Here is a 16,643-nt window from a genome sequence, read left to right on the forward strand (position 1 = left end):
GCACCACTGTGCAGCACATTAGAGACAACTGCTCAACAAGGCCCACATTCCTCTTCATCAAACTGTGTGCAGCCTAGTGACAGTAAAACAAAAACCAAAACAAGATGAAAACAAAGCTAGGAAATCAACACATTATAATGTTGCGTCATGAAACACTGGATAGGGCCTTCTTAATGCATACTGGACTGGGAAAGGTTACCCAGAAAAGACAACTTGAGAAGTAGGTTGAAAATGTCAAGAAAGGTGATGGAAGAGGGGGTACCTGGAATGAAAGGAAACATGATGGAGTGGCATGGGTTATTTGAGGTAGGTTAGGGGGCACATAGTAAGTCACAGAGCTGAGGGACCGCATCTCCTTGGTTTGCTATTGTCCTGGTGCCCAGATTTTAGCTCCAAGGAAAGTGTCTGTGAGAGAAAGGTCTCTGGTGAAGGCACCAGAACCAGCCTGAATGGGGGAAGGATGTCAGAAGGTACCAGAAGCATAGGGGGTTTACAGATGTCTTTAAAGAGGTCAGGAGAGGTCTCAAGGTGAAGACATTTGACTACAGATTATAATTAAAGTAATAGGGGGCCATGAACAAACTTGAGATGGAAAATCAAGAATATTACTTGGGACATGTTAAGCTTGAAATGTTAACTAGACACTCATGTTGTATATAAAAGCCTGCATTTGAAGACACATGACCAAGACAAAAATACACACCAGGGAGTCACCAACATAAAATTGGTATTTAAAGCCACAGCAACAGATGAGTTGCCAAGGAGGGATGGTAGCCAGGGCAGAGACGGGGTATAGGACACAGCCTGGGGCATGCAAACACTGCAGAAGAGGCCAGCTGTGGTGACAACTAGAAAATGAGGAATGCAGAATTCGTGACTGGAGAGGAAAAGAGGACGGCAGGATGGAAAAAGCACAGAGCGCTACACAGCACTACTAATGGTCAAAGAAGATGAAGACAGGGAAGGGACCATGCTATACAGTACTACTAATGGTCAAAGAAGACGAAGACAGGCAAGTGACCATTGAATTTGGCACCATGGAAGACACCGGAGGTTTCACAAGGTTTTCTGGGAAGGAGGAGTTAGGAGGAGTATACCAAGATGGAGAAGGGTGGGAGAGGTGAATACTGGACCTTCTAGTTACGTATGTATGAAGTTACAGCTCCACAAGTATATAAAATGAAGTTAGAGAAAGAACAGCCAAAGCACAGCAGGCCAGGGAGGGGTTGTTTCTAGGTGATGTAAAGTCTTCCATGGGCTCGTGTGCTTAAGTTGGTGTCTTCAGCTGGTGGTGCCGTTTGGGAAGGCTGTGTACCACTAAGCAGGTGGAGCTCTGCTGGAAGAGGTGGACCCCAGAAGAAGAACTTGAGGTTCTATGTCTAGCTCCACTTTCTGTTCACTTTGTTTCCTGACTGCTCCAACACAGTCAGTCAGTCTTGGGAGTTCTACAGCCACATCTTGCCCCGGAATCCACGTGGAACTGTAAGCCAAAATACAGTCCTCCGTGTCAGGGATTTCATCAAGCTGTCTAATAGGCAGAGCTAGGAAGATGGCCCAATGGGTAAAGTACTTGCTAGGCAAGCATGGAGACCCGAGTTCACGTTGCTAGTGGTAATTTGAAAGCTAGATGTGGTGGTCATAGCCGGTAACCCCAGTACTAGGGCGCAGGGTTATTGGCTACTGGCCAATCTATCTGGAACAACAAACTCCAGATTTATTGAGAGACCTTGACTCAAGAAAAGACAGAGAAATGATTGAGGAAGACAATGTGATATCAACCTCTGGCCTCTACACATACCCGCAAACATGTGCGCGTGTGCGTGCACACACACACACACACACACACACACACACACACACACACACCCCTCAGATGGGACCCTAACTGCCTGAGGTGTCTTAGAGATCCTCTTATGGACCAGGACTCCATGAAAAGGACATTCCTTTACTCTTTCAAACAAAACAACAACAACAAAAGACAAAACCACAAAAAGTTCATCGAGGAGAAATCATTTTGCACAGAAAGATCTTCCAGTGGGCTATTCTGATTAAGTGCAGAAGGGGCACAGGCCTCTAGAGAGTGGGTGCCTCTTTCTCCAGAAGAATGCTGTATAAAAATAACCCCACCAGAAATCCCAACCCCAGGGGAATCCCATGATTCTGATTCACTTCACCGGGGGAGGCTGCTCGAGATCAAATGCACCTTAATGTCCCATGATTGTGAGTGTTTTGCATGAAAAAATTTAAGCAGAAGTGACAAGGCTAAGTGAGGACATGCCAGCATGCTTTAGGACTTCTGGAAAGATTTGCGAAGCTGGGCCGCTGGCTACAGCCTTTGCACGGTATTGTCTACACTATTCATAGGACCCTCCTATCAGACATCAGAGCTGAGTCACTGTTTCCATTGTGATGATTATGTGGTTATGGATGCAGCCTTGGTCTGTGAGGCATTAGCATGAAAAATATTCATTAATCACCTACCCATGACTAGCCTAAATACAGATGGATTGGGCATGACTTGATTTATAGAGTGTTAAATGATCCAGCCATTTGCTAAAATATCCGAGCATGAGCCTCCATGAAAATCGCCATCTTTAGAAGCCTTCATTTGAACTTAATGACTGTAGTTCCAAAAGGTCTCATAAGATATGTAAATATATAACTTGAAAGATAAAGCATTTCACAAAGAACTCACGAATGTTTTGACATAAATCTATTTGTAAGAGGAGTTTAGAGAAATAAGGATGTTTCAAGTAATAGACAGGAGAGCCGGAACAAATAAGCCCTACACTAGGGAGGCTGAGGATGAAGGATCATGAGTTGAAGGCTAGCCTGGGCTACTTAGTAAGTTTTAGCCCAGGCTGGGCTGTGGAATGAGACCCTGTTTTAAAACAAGGGAGAGGGAGAAGAAGAGGGAGAAGAAGAGGAAGAGGGAAGAGAGGAAGAGGGAGAGAAAGAGGGAGAGGGAGAGGGAGAGGGAGGGAGAGGGAGAGGGAGAGGGAGAGGGAGAGAGAGAGAGAGAGAGAGAGAGAGAGAGAGAGAGAGAGAGAGAGAGAGAGAGAGAGAGAGAGAGAGTGTGTTATTATAATGGAAAAGAAAAAGCCCATTTGGCAAGATTCTGACCTCCAGATGGACTCTAAACCATGTGAGGCATGAGCTAAGCATGATGTTACTGGGCTTCTAAGGGGAAGGGAACTCATCCTGGAGAAGAGCAGTTAGCTTCTAAAAAGTCCTATAGAGGTATCAAACACATGTAAAGAAAATTAAAAAAACAAAACAAAACAAAAAAACACTATGGAAAAATGCTTTCCTTGGTACCATGGCCAGAGCCAGCCAGCATCTTCCCTTTGTGTTTCTGTGTCTAGGTCTCGGCATCACCTCCCTTGCTCTCTGTAACATCACAGGGGTTGCCTTTACACATGAACTTTTATATAGTTACACTTGGCAATATAATGTTCATAACTTTACTACTATTTCATTTACATTTTCTCATGTTAGTTTTAAAAATCTCTTTTAATTTATAAAACTCATGTTCACTTCATAAAACTCACAAGCACTGCATTTTTACAGCTATAAGAACTTTTCAGCTACATATATATACTATAGTTCATTTAGCAACTCTCCTAGAGCTGGGCAATGGAAGCCTTGCCATCACAGTGGCCCGACTGAGAGCCAGGGGCTGAGTTATGGCTCTCTCATACAAACTTATTCCAAGTTCAGGATTGTTTGTTTAGGCTGCAGCAGGTTGGGTTGGGTATGAAGTAGGCAACATTTTTCAGAGTTCTTCAAACATGGTGGCCAAACCACTTTGGGTACAGCCAAAGCTGACACTACCATGAGGGAGATGAAGAGGAGAAACCTTGAAAACTGGGTTTCCTGTGCCACTTTGCAGAGATAACTGCACACTGCAGGCTAGAATTGTGTCCACTGCTAGAATACACGAACTTGACGATTGCTCTCGAGAAGGGATGATAACGGCAAGAGACAACTTAGTCAAAAAGACAAAACTAATGGTATTTAAAAGCTGGCAAAAGCATCAGTTTGAGGTCTGTTCAGTAAACCAGCTTTTTGTGTGGAAGGGCATCCTAATGGCACACTTAATTTAAATGTTAATCACCCTATTGCTAAAACTAACATACACATTTACATCAAATGCTATGATTTCTCTAATACAGATTTTATAATTATAAACACATAAGTTTAGAATCTTCAGATTGGCCAATGAACAAGTATCAAACAATGACTTGTATGTATGACAATTTGAACCATTTGCGGACGAGAAACAGCCTGCAGTTTGGTGCCGTCCACTGGAATTACTTCAAGCATGTACATATCGTGAGTGGGAGTTCATGTGTAAGAATCACGAGGCTGCTGGCTGGTCAAAGGTGGAGCCAAGCTCTCACTTCCTCAGAAATCCTGCAGGAGAGAAGGCTACGCACACACTGGACTCGTTGCTCAGTTAATGAAGCCCAAAGCTTACTTTATGGCCACTGTTATTCCAATGAAGTGACAGACCCTCACGGACACAGAAATCTTGAGGGCCACAGGCCTTGCTCTTCCACAGAGACCAGCAAGGGGTGGATGAGGCCCCAGCACTAATCTTGAGACTTTCTCTCTCTGCACTGCTACAGCTGGCTACAGAGAAGCAGCCAGTGATTAATGCACCCAAGCGTACCAGCAAAATGCAACCTGTTTCCGCATTGCTCAGCTGGGATGGCTGCAGGCTTCCATGGCTTTTTCTGACCTCTGAGCCCAGTGTCTCCATCTCAGACCTTGCTTTAACTGTTATTTTCTACTCTGGGAAGTGTTTACACCTAAATAGGCCATAAAGGAAATAAAAGTCAAAAGACTGAAGGGTGTAGAAGAAAAGAGTGAAGAAGGTGTGTGGAAAGTTTACTTTAAACACACACACACACACACACACACACACACACACACACACACACACACACACACTTCATAAGCTTGGTGGCTGGATTTCAGTATCTACACTTGGCCCCAGGAATCGTTGGCGAAGCTCAAGGCTGGCAACTACTGCTAATCAGTGTGCCACTGTCGTCAGATTTAATGCAATATTTGGCTCAGGCATTTTAAAAAAATCCCCTATTCCAGCTAAAATATTTACACAGTCCTATGTGTCTCCCTTAATGCTTGTTAAGCAATCATCTTTTAAAACTCCACAGACACTTGTAAATCCGTCGGGAGGACTGCGGCCTATAAACAAGGCTTCACAGAAAGAGGGCCACATTGTCAATTTGCTGGGAGTCGGGATTTCTCAGGATATGGTTGAAAATAAAGCTGCAGATCAGAAATAGTTTAGAGTGGGTAACAGAGTGGCCGACAGTCTCCCTTGCTGGACACTGCTAGTCATATGAATGGGAAGCTGCCAGACACTGACCCCAGCTATTTAAAGCCAAGATCTCCTGTAAACCTGTCATGGATTCTACCTGGCTCTTGAGTTATGGTAAAAGGAGAGTTGCAGGTCCAAAAGCCCTTGGTAGTCTGCACCTGAGTGTTTGTCCACTTAGAGGAGATGAGCCGGCGAAACCTTTAAGTGGAGGCTATTATGTGGGATTTGTGTGGTGTGTGCTGGGGAGAATGAGAGGCTGCGAGAGAGCTGACGTGAAGATTGAGCAAGATTCTCTGAGAAAGGGTAGGTATTATAATGAAGTCTGAAATGCTTGCTGAATTCACTGATATCAGCTCCTATGCTAATGAGCTGAAGAAACAAAATTTTAAAGCAAAGGAGGCCAGTTCAAGTTTTCTCCTGCAGACCTGGGAAGTCCCAGGAGTTCGACTCGGTGTTTAAGAGATGACCAGGTACCCGTGATACTACTGAGCAAGCTGTTCAATTATTTATCCCTAGGGGCTAGCTAGTTGCCTTATTTTTGCTGTTCTACCCAAGAACTTGCCACTATAAATTATGACTTTAAATTATTTTTAAAGTGGATTTAAAGATGAAAATAATTTTAAAATACAGAGTATCAGTTTGAAAACTTACTCTAAGCTTAAATTATTCCATTTTGGATGGGGGTTCCCAACCCAAAGGGAAATACGGCCTTGGACTGTAAAACATAATAACTCCACGCTACAGAATCAGTTGAAAGACAAAGCAGCAATATTCGCTATTGCTCTCTATGTGGTCATAATTGTGAAGGGTTTGCACATGCATTTGTGAAGCTGCAGAACAGAAACCAGAGCAAATGGCCGATATCTTCCCATCCCAGTCAGATCTGAAAGTTAAATCACTGTCCTTAGAAGCAAGCTGATCCTGTTCCTAGCAGGAGAAAAATATGTGTTCTTAAAATGTGATTCTAAATGACTTGATATTTCAGTGAGTTTATTTAAAATTAGCAGTCAGCTCAGTGCTTAGAATAAATATTTGCTGAAAAAAATAAACACATTGAAAAGGTCAAACAAGGTCCTCCTGTTCTGCAGATTTTTTTTATACTGAAAGATTTGATGATGATTTTAACAACTATTTAAATGATCCAGAAAACTAATTTAAAAACACAAATGGCCAGGTCTAGTGTGGTATCCACTACCCTCGATTTTCTTGGTCATGTGCTCTTTATATTACAGAGCAGAGAGGGCTCATGATCCTATCTAGTATGGACATGTATATCTTTGTCTAATACCTTCAAACCATTATAAGTTCTTAACATTTAGAGTTAAAATCAAATCATCCTTATATTTATGGCCCATAGTGTCAAAGACTCTATGAGGCTTTATGTGTTTTGTTTTCTCTTTTGTTTCTCACAAGAACTCCTTGAGCTTGGTCCCATCATATTCTCCATTTTCAGGAGAGGATGAGAAAAGTCACTTAGATCATCAGTAGCTGAGACAGAATCTGAACACAGTGTATCAGGTTCCCATTGTGCTAACCAGCTCTTATCTTTACTGTCTCCAGGAAAACTCTAGGAAAACTGGGTTACTTGCCTCGGGGACTTTAAAGGCTATGGGGAGACATAAGCCAAACTTCCAAGTGTTACCGTGGGGATTCCTTTATTTTAAATAGGAAATTTAGGAAACTGAAGGCCTAGCAAGAAGGGGAGGTTACTATATGGCATGACAACTTTTCAAAGAAGAACTAATAACAACACTCCACAAATTGTTTCACACAAGAGAAACAGAAGGAACACTGTCAAACTCTTTATGAGGCTCCAATTAACATGATACCCAAACCACACAAAGACATTACTAAGAAAGAGAAATACAGACCAATTGCACTCATGAATATTGATGCAAAAATACTTAACAAAATATTGGCAAACTGAATCCAAGAACACATCAGAAAAATCATTCACCATGACCAAGTAGGTTTTATTCCAAAGATGCAAGGGTGGCTCAACATATGCAAATCTGTCAATGTAAACCACCATATAAACAAACTGAAAAATAAAAAACCCACTTGATCATATCATTAGATGCTGAAAAAGCCTTTGACAAAATACATCTCTTCATGATAAAGGTCTTAGAGTGAGCAGGGATACAAGGAACATACCTAAACATAATAAGGCAATATACAGCAAGCCAACAGTCAACATCAAACTAAATGGAGAGAAACTCCCAGAAATTCCACTGAAATTAGGAAAAAGATAAGGTTGTTCACTCTCTCCATACCTATTCAATATAGTACTTGAGGTCCTAGCTAGAGCAATAAGACAACAAAAGGAGATCAACTGGATATAAATCAAAAAAGAAAAAGTCAAACTCTTACTATTAGTTGATGATATTATAAAAATTCTACCAAGGAGCTTCTACAACTCATAAGCACCTTCCTAATGTAGCAGGATACAAGATTAACTCATAAAAATCAGTAGCCCTCCTTTATACAGATGAAAAATGGGCTGAGAAAGAAATCAGAGAAACTATCAGAACCAGGATTGCCAGTTACCAGGTGGATCCAACGAGCTTCCCATGGATAAGAAAAAGGCAGAGCCACAGCCCACGGCCTCTGTCCACTTAAAACCAAGAAACCTGGGGTGAAGCTAGGAATAAAGACATTGGCTAATACACCCACCACCTTTGCTCTAAATAAAGAGGTCTCCTTCTAACTGTTCATTTAGTTTTCTGGCACAAAGAGATTTCACTTGTGCTGTGTGAATCTTCTACAAGGTTCAAGATACACAATTTACTTGGGTGAAAAATATTTTGGTATTTACCAAACCACCCACAGATCTTCTTCTGTTTCAAAAACACTTGGACGTAATACAAGTATCAAGAGCTGCTGCTTGAGGACTAGCTTGGCAATTGAGATTTGAGAGTCAGGCCTGGTTGGATGATTCTGGTCTTACTGCTTCCTGTCTCAAACATTGGTCTACTTCAATAGAGGAATGGCTAAACCATTACACCACTGCAACTTTATGGACACCTCCTCTTATTTTACTAGATCTGACAAGTTAATGATACTTTTCCAGTCCTCCACCTTCCTGATTCCTACTCAAGTTAAAAGCCTGTAATTCCTAGGCTGCTTTCTGGTTTCCTTGTCTTCTCATCACTGACTTTGTCTATATCAAGAACAGTTGTGTCTTCCCAAACTTGCTTGTGCCAGTTGCTCTTTTTACTGCAATTACATAATTTAATTATTTGGCGTACTATAGATATATGGCTGTGTAAAAGTTCTGCTTGTATACACTTAAATGAAACAGATAAAATGCTATTAGTAAATATTGGTATAGGAGATCTGTGGAGAATAGGGAGCCACAGCAGCATAGTGCAGTGAACTTGGGGCAGGAAGATGGTGCAGATGGAGAAAGCAGTGAGTTCCACAGAAACACAGAGGCCCAGTTAATAGAATTGCAGCAGTGCTGGTTTCTTAGCGTCTGCAAACACATCGCAGCAACACAAGATGATGAGACTGGGGAACCTGGGGGAGGGCTCTATGAGAACCACCCCAAAATATCACTGTGACGTTTTTAATCAGTGAAAATTATTACAAAGATAAAAAAATAAAGACACAGGATGAGAGGATTTTTAAAGATCAAGGGCAATCCTAATCATTTAGAAGGTTTTATGTGGCATTTGTGAGTCATCACCTTACTTTAAATGCAAAAATCTGCAATGGATGTAGACGCTGTGAGAAAATCCTGGAGCTGATCCGCAGCCACGAGAGGCCTCACGGTCAGAAGACTCATCCGTGGTGTTCGTTTAAGTTGTTCTAGACTAAAGAGTGAGGGATACGTGTATCATAATCTATGATTACTCACTTTGGCCATTTTCCCCATTGACTAGACTGGATATGACCTCCACATCTAGTTATTTTCAAAGCAAGAACACTTGAGGCATAGATTAACTCACGAACTGATCTTTGAGAGTCATTTGTAAAGAGAATATCTGAGATCTCAGAAGGATATAACTGAATAGTTGGCTTTCATGTCCTGTAAGTGTTCAGAATCCTTGGTGTTTCCAGTTGTTTCAAGTCACTTAAGTCTAGAGACGAACTCAACAATCCACCAAACAAGAGTTTTGTAGAGTTCGCTAAGACAAAATGGCAATGACAAGCTTATACTCTCAGAGTTGGAATGCATCTTCAAAATTACCTAGCAACTCCTACTGCTACCTGTTTTGCCTTTCTACAGTAACAGGCTTCTAACCATCTCTCAGGCCCATCGTTCTTCCTTTTCAATAGCTTTAAAGTTTGTTTCTTGAAAGTGTTAACCCATGGATGCCTGCTGACATCTCTGGCCACAAGAAAGAAATCTAATTTCTCTCTGAGAGCAAAGTTAGCAATTGTCTTAGCTTGTTATTAGTATAATAAAACCCATGGCAATCTTACCCATCTTAACTCATCTTCCAATTCCAGGTAACAGTTAATTTTTGAGGGAAGACAAGGCAGGAGCCTGGAGGTAGAAACTGAAGCAGAGGCATGGGTGACACTGCTTTCCTGGCTTTCTCCACATGGCTTGTTCAGTTCTGTTTTCTTACACAGATCAGGACCACCTGTTCATGGGTAGCACCACCCACAGTGAGCTATGCTCTCCCATAGCAGCCATTCTCAAGAAAATGCTCCACAGGCTTGCTTACAGACCAATCAGGGATTCCTCTTCCCAAAATGACTGTTAATTGTGTCAAGCTGATTAAAAAAAAAAACCCGGAAGCAATGATCTAAAATTGAGTCATTCCTATGATTATTGATTTGTCTCTGACTATTCATTCAATCAGCAAATACTGAGTAAACACTGAATATGTGGCAGGTCCTGATGGGCACAATATAGAAAAACAAAAAATGTCATGTTAAATAAGTTCCTGATGTGGGATTTCCTTCTGTATGTTGTTAACATGCTTTATTGCTATTAGCTAATGAATAAAGCTGTTTTGGCCAGTGGCTTAGCAGAATAGAGCAAGGTTCTGCTTTTGTTTCCACAGAGGATAATAACCCAACTATGCCCAAATTCCCAAATATTGTTTATAAATGTTTGTTTACATTTAAAGGGGGATATACTATAGAGATGAATACTTTGCATTGGTATGGATCTTGGTTTATTGATACAAATTTAAGGTCAGTTTTGTTGTATGTATATTTGTGCTCTTGATTAAGGTATTATGTTTGTGCAGTCCATTTAAAAACGTAATGCATAATTAAAAATATAGGTTAATAGAGAGTCATCTATAGTAGTTAAGCTTGTAGTCATGTCAGTTAGGTTTTCTAGATATATAGAGATATATTTCAGTTAGACAGATAATCTTCAAACATTTCAAAGACCTATGGAATATGGCATTTAAAATGTTTAAGATCTTAGAACTTTTCATGACAATGAGACACATCTGCTCCTGGCAGCACCAATCTATTTCAAGAGGAAGATGGGCATTGAAGAGGTTCTTTATGGAGTTTGCTAGCCATTTGGGCAAGAAACTGCTCTTGCCCGGACTACTTGATGTTATGCTGTATAAACTGGACATGCAGGACCCACAGAAAAATGATGCTGAAATTGCCTAAAGAAGGTGAGGCAGTCCTTCAGTGTTCCTGTGTCATGAAAGAGTCTGCCAGATGTTCTTCAGGACAGAGAAGAAAGTGGCTGACAAACTGCAAATATAGGGAGAACTGTCTTTGAAATTTTCTGCTTCATGGAGAAGTCTGCCAGATACTATGGGCCTGTAGGCTAAATATGGATGCTCTAATGTTACAGAAGAACTTTGGGTGACTGTCCAGGCAGCAATTAATATAGTTTCAGTGTAATTATTTTGAGTCTGGGTGGCTGGGAAATGAACAAGCAGCCTCCGTCAACAAATACCTACATAGAGCAGGTGACAGAAGAGAGAACATTTACAGAAAATAAACAGAAGTCAACAGCAACACCAAAAGAGAGGGCTGCAATGGAGTTCCTGAATTCAAAGGATGGCAAAGAAGGCTCAAGAAATGGAGCGTTGTAGCCAAAGGGAATATCTATTGCAAAGGTCCTAAAGTGGAATCGAGGTGGCTGAAGCACATGGGGAGGGACAAGATGGTATGAGATGGGAGTGGCAGAGGAGGTAAGGGGAGCATCTGGAGTATATGGCTATGAGACTGACTGTAACACCAAGAAGTGAATACAGAGTTGGTTGTCGTAGCGATCTGTCTGGTGGGCAGACACTGAATGAACAGGAGGCCAGGAATGGAAACAGGGACCCATGCTAGGAAAATTCCAACTGAGGGTGTGCTGTGCAGCAATGGGAGGCAAGGGATTAAGCCAAGATCTTCGGAAGGTAGTGTGAAGAGAGCCCACTGATGGGCTGACATCCATATGTAAAGGCATGAGGGGAAAACAAAATAACATACATTGCACTCACATTGTATAAAGGGATTGCCTTCATTTGGTCCTATTAATTCTATAAAAATCATGGGAGTGGGTAGTACTGCCTTTATTTTAGTACCAGAATACTGGAAGGTGAGAAAACCAAATGATCTGCCAAGGGTTACACAGTGTATAATCAAAGATTTGAATTCAGGACTTGTGACTCAGACTTTTCCAAAAGAGTAGCTTTTATTTTATGCTTCTTGTCAGTAAAAAACAAACAAACTAATTAACTAAATTTGCTTAACTATGCTGATTTATAAATAGTGAGTGAAACAGAGAACACAAACCAAGAGAGGGAAGCCAGACAGCACAATCCAACCCCCTCATCCTTACTACCTGCGGACCGCACAATCATGCCTTCAAAAGAAAACACAAATGTCTCCCATTAATTAAATGGATGGATCAAGGCTCAGTTTCCGCATCCTCTCTCCTTTCTGTATCATTCATCTTTGAAGGCATTCCATTCGGGCAATGTGTGACCTTTACCCACCACGCCACACATAATTGAATGCTTTGCCTCAAAAGTCACAGTGCCGTTCAACCTTTTACACCCACAGACTTTCTGAAACACTTATCCCAGTTCCTTAAGGCCTGTTTGGTTGAAATCATCTTACAAAAATAAATCATATCAAAGTTCCTTTTCATAATTATTTCGAAGACTTTGCTCACAAGACTAAATATTTTTAACACCATGGCAACATGGTCAGGCCTCTGGCTAATGTATCCAGCCTCATACAAGAGTCGTACTTAGTAAACTTCTGCCATGGACAAATGGACTGCAAAGGAGCAAGGAGCTGGTGAATTAGGCATAGTCAATAATCATTCAACTCAGATCTTCTAGCACTTCCTAAGAGGTGGCAAATGAGCGCAATTTGTCCTAATGGGTTCATTCCCCACATTTCTTGGAAGATACCCCAAAGGGCACAAACCAAACTCCAAATCCTTAGCTTCTGGATTGGGTTAAGTACTATCTTCATCCGATACCCACAGTACTCTTCTCTTGCCATTTTTCCTGGTATTTGCCTGAGTTGAGCAGGGTAAAGGAATATGATATCTTCACCATTTCAGCTGAGTTTCAGAGGTTAGGAATGTGTCAAATGTGTATAGGTTATTCTGTGATGAGTAGGTGGCAAGACCAGAGCCTCCTGAATCCCAGTCCAGCAATGTGCCATTGAGATATAGCTATCAATGACTTTGAATCAGTTTGTTGTTCTTCATGGGGAAGGGTTCCGTATAAACATTATACACACACCTAGTTTACAGAATAAGTATATGCAGGCAAAGGACAGCGCCTACCTTTCTTTAGCCCGTTAGTTCTTTCTCTTCAGTGGCAATGGCTTTTCATCAATTTAGTATGATCATTTTGGTATTTCACTGCACAGCTATTGGCACTTTTTAGCTTTTCTTTCTGTGATACAAATGATGGTATTCTCTCCTCTCCACATACTCCTCCGCACCTCCATTACCCAACATTCTATTGCCCTTACAATGGATCCTTTGGTCAAAAATTGCTTTTTCCCCATGTGCTTTCTTCCTCATTAAATGGATTTCCATTCATTGGTGACTAAGTACATTTTTTTAGTTATACTTATGACATTTGGGCATACCAGATGCATGAACTTAAACTCTTGCTAAGAATCCTCTCCCGGACCCCATTGTTCTGACCTCATCTAGAAGGTTTCTCTCTGTGTCGCCTCTGGTCCTGAGCTCTTTATTTGTCCTTGGAACACTTCACCTTCTTTCCATATTGGACTTTTTGTTTTCCATAACCTGTGTGCTATGCCTAGTGAGACAGCATATTCTTTCTCTGTGAGCATTCTGAAGAGAACTGCATGTGGTGATCAGCTTTGTGAGAACTTAGATTTCTCAAAACATGCTGGATCTTCCCTCATATCTGACGGATGGCCAAGTGGGCATCTGAATCTTTACAGGGAGGTGACACTCTCCCAGAATCGGATCCACTCACAGCTCCTAGTGATGCCTCTGGAGATTGAGTGATACTTCATTTCTTTGCTAAGCTAATAGCGCATTGGCAATGATATGATTATTTCTACCTTGCAGGACAGTTGACAGTTTATTGTTTACTGTATGCTGTTGTACAGAAAATTTTCTCAATGTGTAGACAGTTTACCTAATTTGTTTAAAATAACATATTTTAATCTTTCCCAAATCTTTAATCTCTGTATTCTATTCACTGAGAACGGACCTTATTTTAAGCTTTTAAACTAAGTTATAAACTAGGTAGTGGTTGTGCACACCTTTAATACCACATCTCAGAAGGCTGAGGCAGGTGAATCTCTGAGTTCAAGGCCATCCTGGTCTACAGAACGTGTTCTAGGACAGCCAGGGCTACAGAGAGAAATCCTGTCTTGAAAAACCAACCAAACAAACAAAAACAACAAACAAACAAAAACCCAAGTTGTAAGTATAAAAAAAAATCACACACACACACATATTTGAAGAATTGAACTATGGTGTAGGAGGATCTTCTGTCTATGTGTTACTTTCATTGGTTGAATAAAGAAACTGCCTTGGCCTTTTGATAGGTTAACCCTTGGGTGGGTGGGTGGGAGTAGACAGAACAGAATTCTGGGAGGAAGAAGGCAGTGTGGCAGATGCCATGGCTCTCCTCTCCGAGACGGATGCTGATAAGACTCATGCTAGTAAGCCACAGTCAAGTGGCAATACAGATTATTAGAAATGGGTTAGATCAATATGTGAGAGGTAGCCAATAAGGAGCTGGAGATAATGGGCCAGGCAGCAATTTAATTAATACAGATCTCTGTGTGATTATTTCGGGTTAAGCTAGCTGGATGGCGGGAGCCGGGCAGAACAAAAAGCAGGCCCGCTCTTTATTACAACAGAACTATTTCTACTATACTACTCTATGGCTGTGTTGAAAGTTATATTATAAGCTACATTTAAAATTAAAATATGAGCATTGTTCCACCATATGAAGAGTCTTGTGAAAATACAGAACTACATGAATGAATTTATCTACTATTTCATATGATGACATATTGACTACAGTTAAATGTTCCTCAAAAAGGCAGGTTTTTTTGAAATTGGGTTTCTTTATGCACTTATAGCTGCTAAAAATTAAGATTTTGAGGTTGAAGGTTCAGGTTCAAGGCTTCCCCAAACAGAGGTTTGACCAGTAGTTCTGAACTAATTTGCTTGGTACATAAAATATGGTCATGATGAGCCGAGTCTGATCCTAGGATTTTACATGAAGAATGAAAGAATCAACTCTTTCAAGTTGTTCTCTGGCCTTCACATGTGTGACCTTGCATGCACACATGCACCTACACACACATATGCCAAAAATGTAAATTTTTCAATATATATCTGTCCTACAGACTTCTTTATACAGCAATAATTTACACCTAACCCAATATTATTGATGCTTCTACTTGGGGAATCCTACAAGTATGGCTTCAGTTAGGCTGTGTATGTCTATGAGTGTGTGTGTGTGTGTGTGTGTGTGTGTGTATGTGTGTGTGTGTAGTGCTGGATGTATCAAGTACAATCAGAGAGAAAGAGAGAGAGAGAGAGAGAGAGAGAGAGAGAGAGAGATCCATGGTATATGCACTTATTTTCTGTTGCCATTATAACAAATTAGCACAATATTAAGTGACTTGAGACAACAAAATACATCTTAAGAGTTCTGCATGGTAGAAGATGGTCACGTGCCTTACTCTTAGCTAAGCTAAAAGCAAAGTATTGAGAGGGCTCTATTCCCTTCTGCAAGCTTTGGAGAGGGTGGGCTCCTGGCTTTTTCCAGTTCTACAGGCTGCCTACATTCCTTGGCTCACTGCCCACTGTCTCCATTGTCACAGTCGGCAACACTGAGTCCCTCTGATCATTCCTCTGTAGTTATCGCTCCCTCTGATCACAGGCAGGGCAAGTCTTCGGCTTTTAAAGATTCATTTTAAAGATTCATGTGATTAGATTAGTTCCACTCGGCCAGGCCCAAACAATCTTCCCATGTTGGTATCTGCAAAGTGCCCCTTTCCCATGTAAGGTAACATAAGCACTGATTGTAGGGATCAGGATGGGAACATTGCTGTGTAGGGGCGTTATTATTATACCCCGAGAGTCCTGGCCAGCGGACAAGGTTTAGGAGTAAGAAAGATGACGGATGCTTTCTCTTTCTCAACTATTCGTATAATGTCAGAGTACCGAGGAAATCAAAACCATTGTCTGATTGAGGGATATAGAGTCAACTAAGTGTATGTTCATTAGCATCAAGACTTGGCTCCGTCTTCACAAAGGAAGGTTAAGTACTCTGCGAACGAGATATTCCCGTCACAGCCACCTGGTCCTTGACTAGTAGTGGCCAATATTACAGTTTTAATGGTAAAAGGGACACATCTCTAATTGTCATAATCAAAAGAGCCATTTATTCATTGTTTCCCATGATGCAGGTGCTATATGTCATGACTCCCCAGTAAGAAAATGAAGTGGGTCTTGTTTGTTTTCTTGATAATGTCTCATTCTGTAGCTGGCCTGCAAGTCCAGGCAACCTTCCTGCCTTAGTCTCCCAGGTGCTAACATTATAAGCATGAGCCACCAAATTCAGCTGAAATTGAATATTTTATTTATTTTCTTCTCTCTCTCTCTCTCTCTCTCTCTCTCTCTCTCTCTCTCTCTCTCTCTCTCTCTCTCTCTGTGTGTGTATGTGTGTGTGTTGAGGAGTGAACCCAGGGCCTTTTGATGCTAAGCATATACACAACCATTGAGCTATCCACCTTCTCCCCAAATAACTTTATAGTTACACTACTTCATAAGATTTTGCTTTCACCAGTAAAAAGTACACATCTGACTCCATAGCCTGAGTTCTTTTCTCTTTCAGCTTCACTGAGC

General features: G+C 41.2%; 1 protein-coding gene across 3 annotated transcripts in view; it reads right to left on the bottom strand.

The window, feature by feature from the left end:
- Fmn1 (formin 1) overlaps nt 1-16,643 on the bottom strand; it is a 330,990-nt gene that overhangs the window by 86,673 nt on the left and 227,674 nt on the right. The gene's annotated exons all lie outside the window — the stretch shown is intronic.

This window comes from Arvicola amphibius, chromosome 5 (genome assembly GCF_903992535.2).
Source record: "Arvicola amphibius chromosome 5, mArvAmp1.2, whole genome shotgun sequence".
Lineage (NCBI taxonomy): Eukaryota > Metazoa > Chordata > Mammalia > Rodentia > Cricetidae > Arvicola > Arvicola amphibius.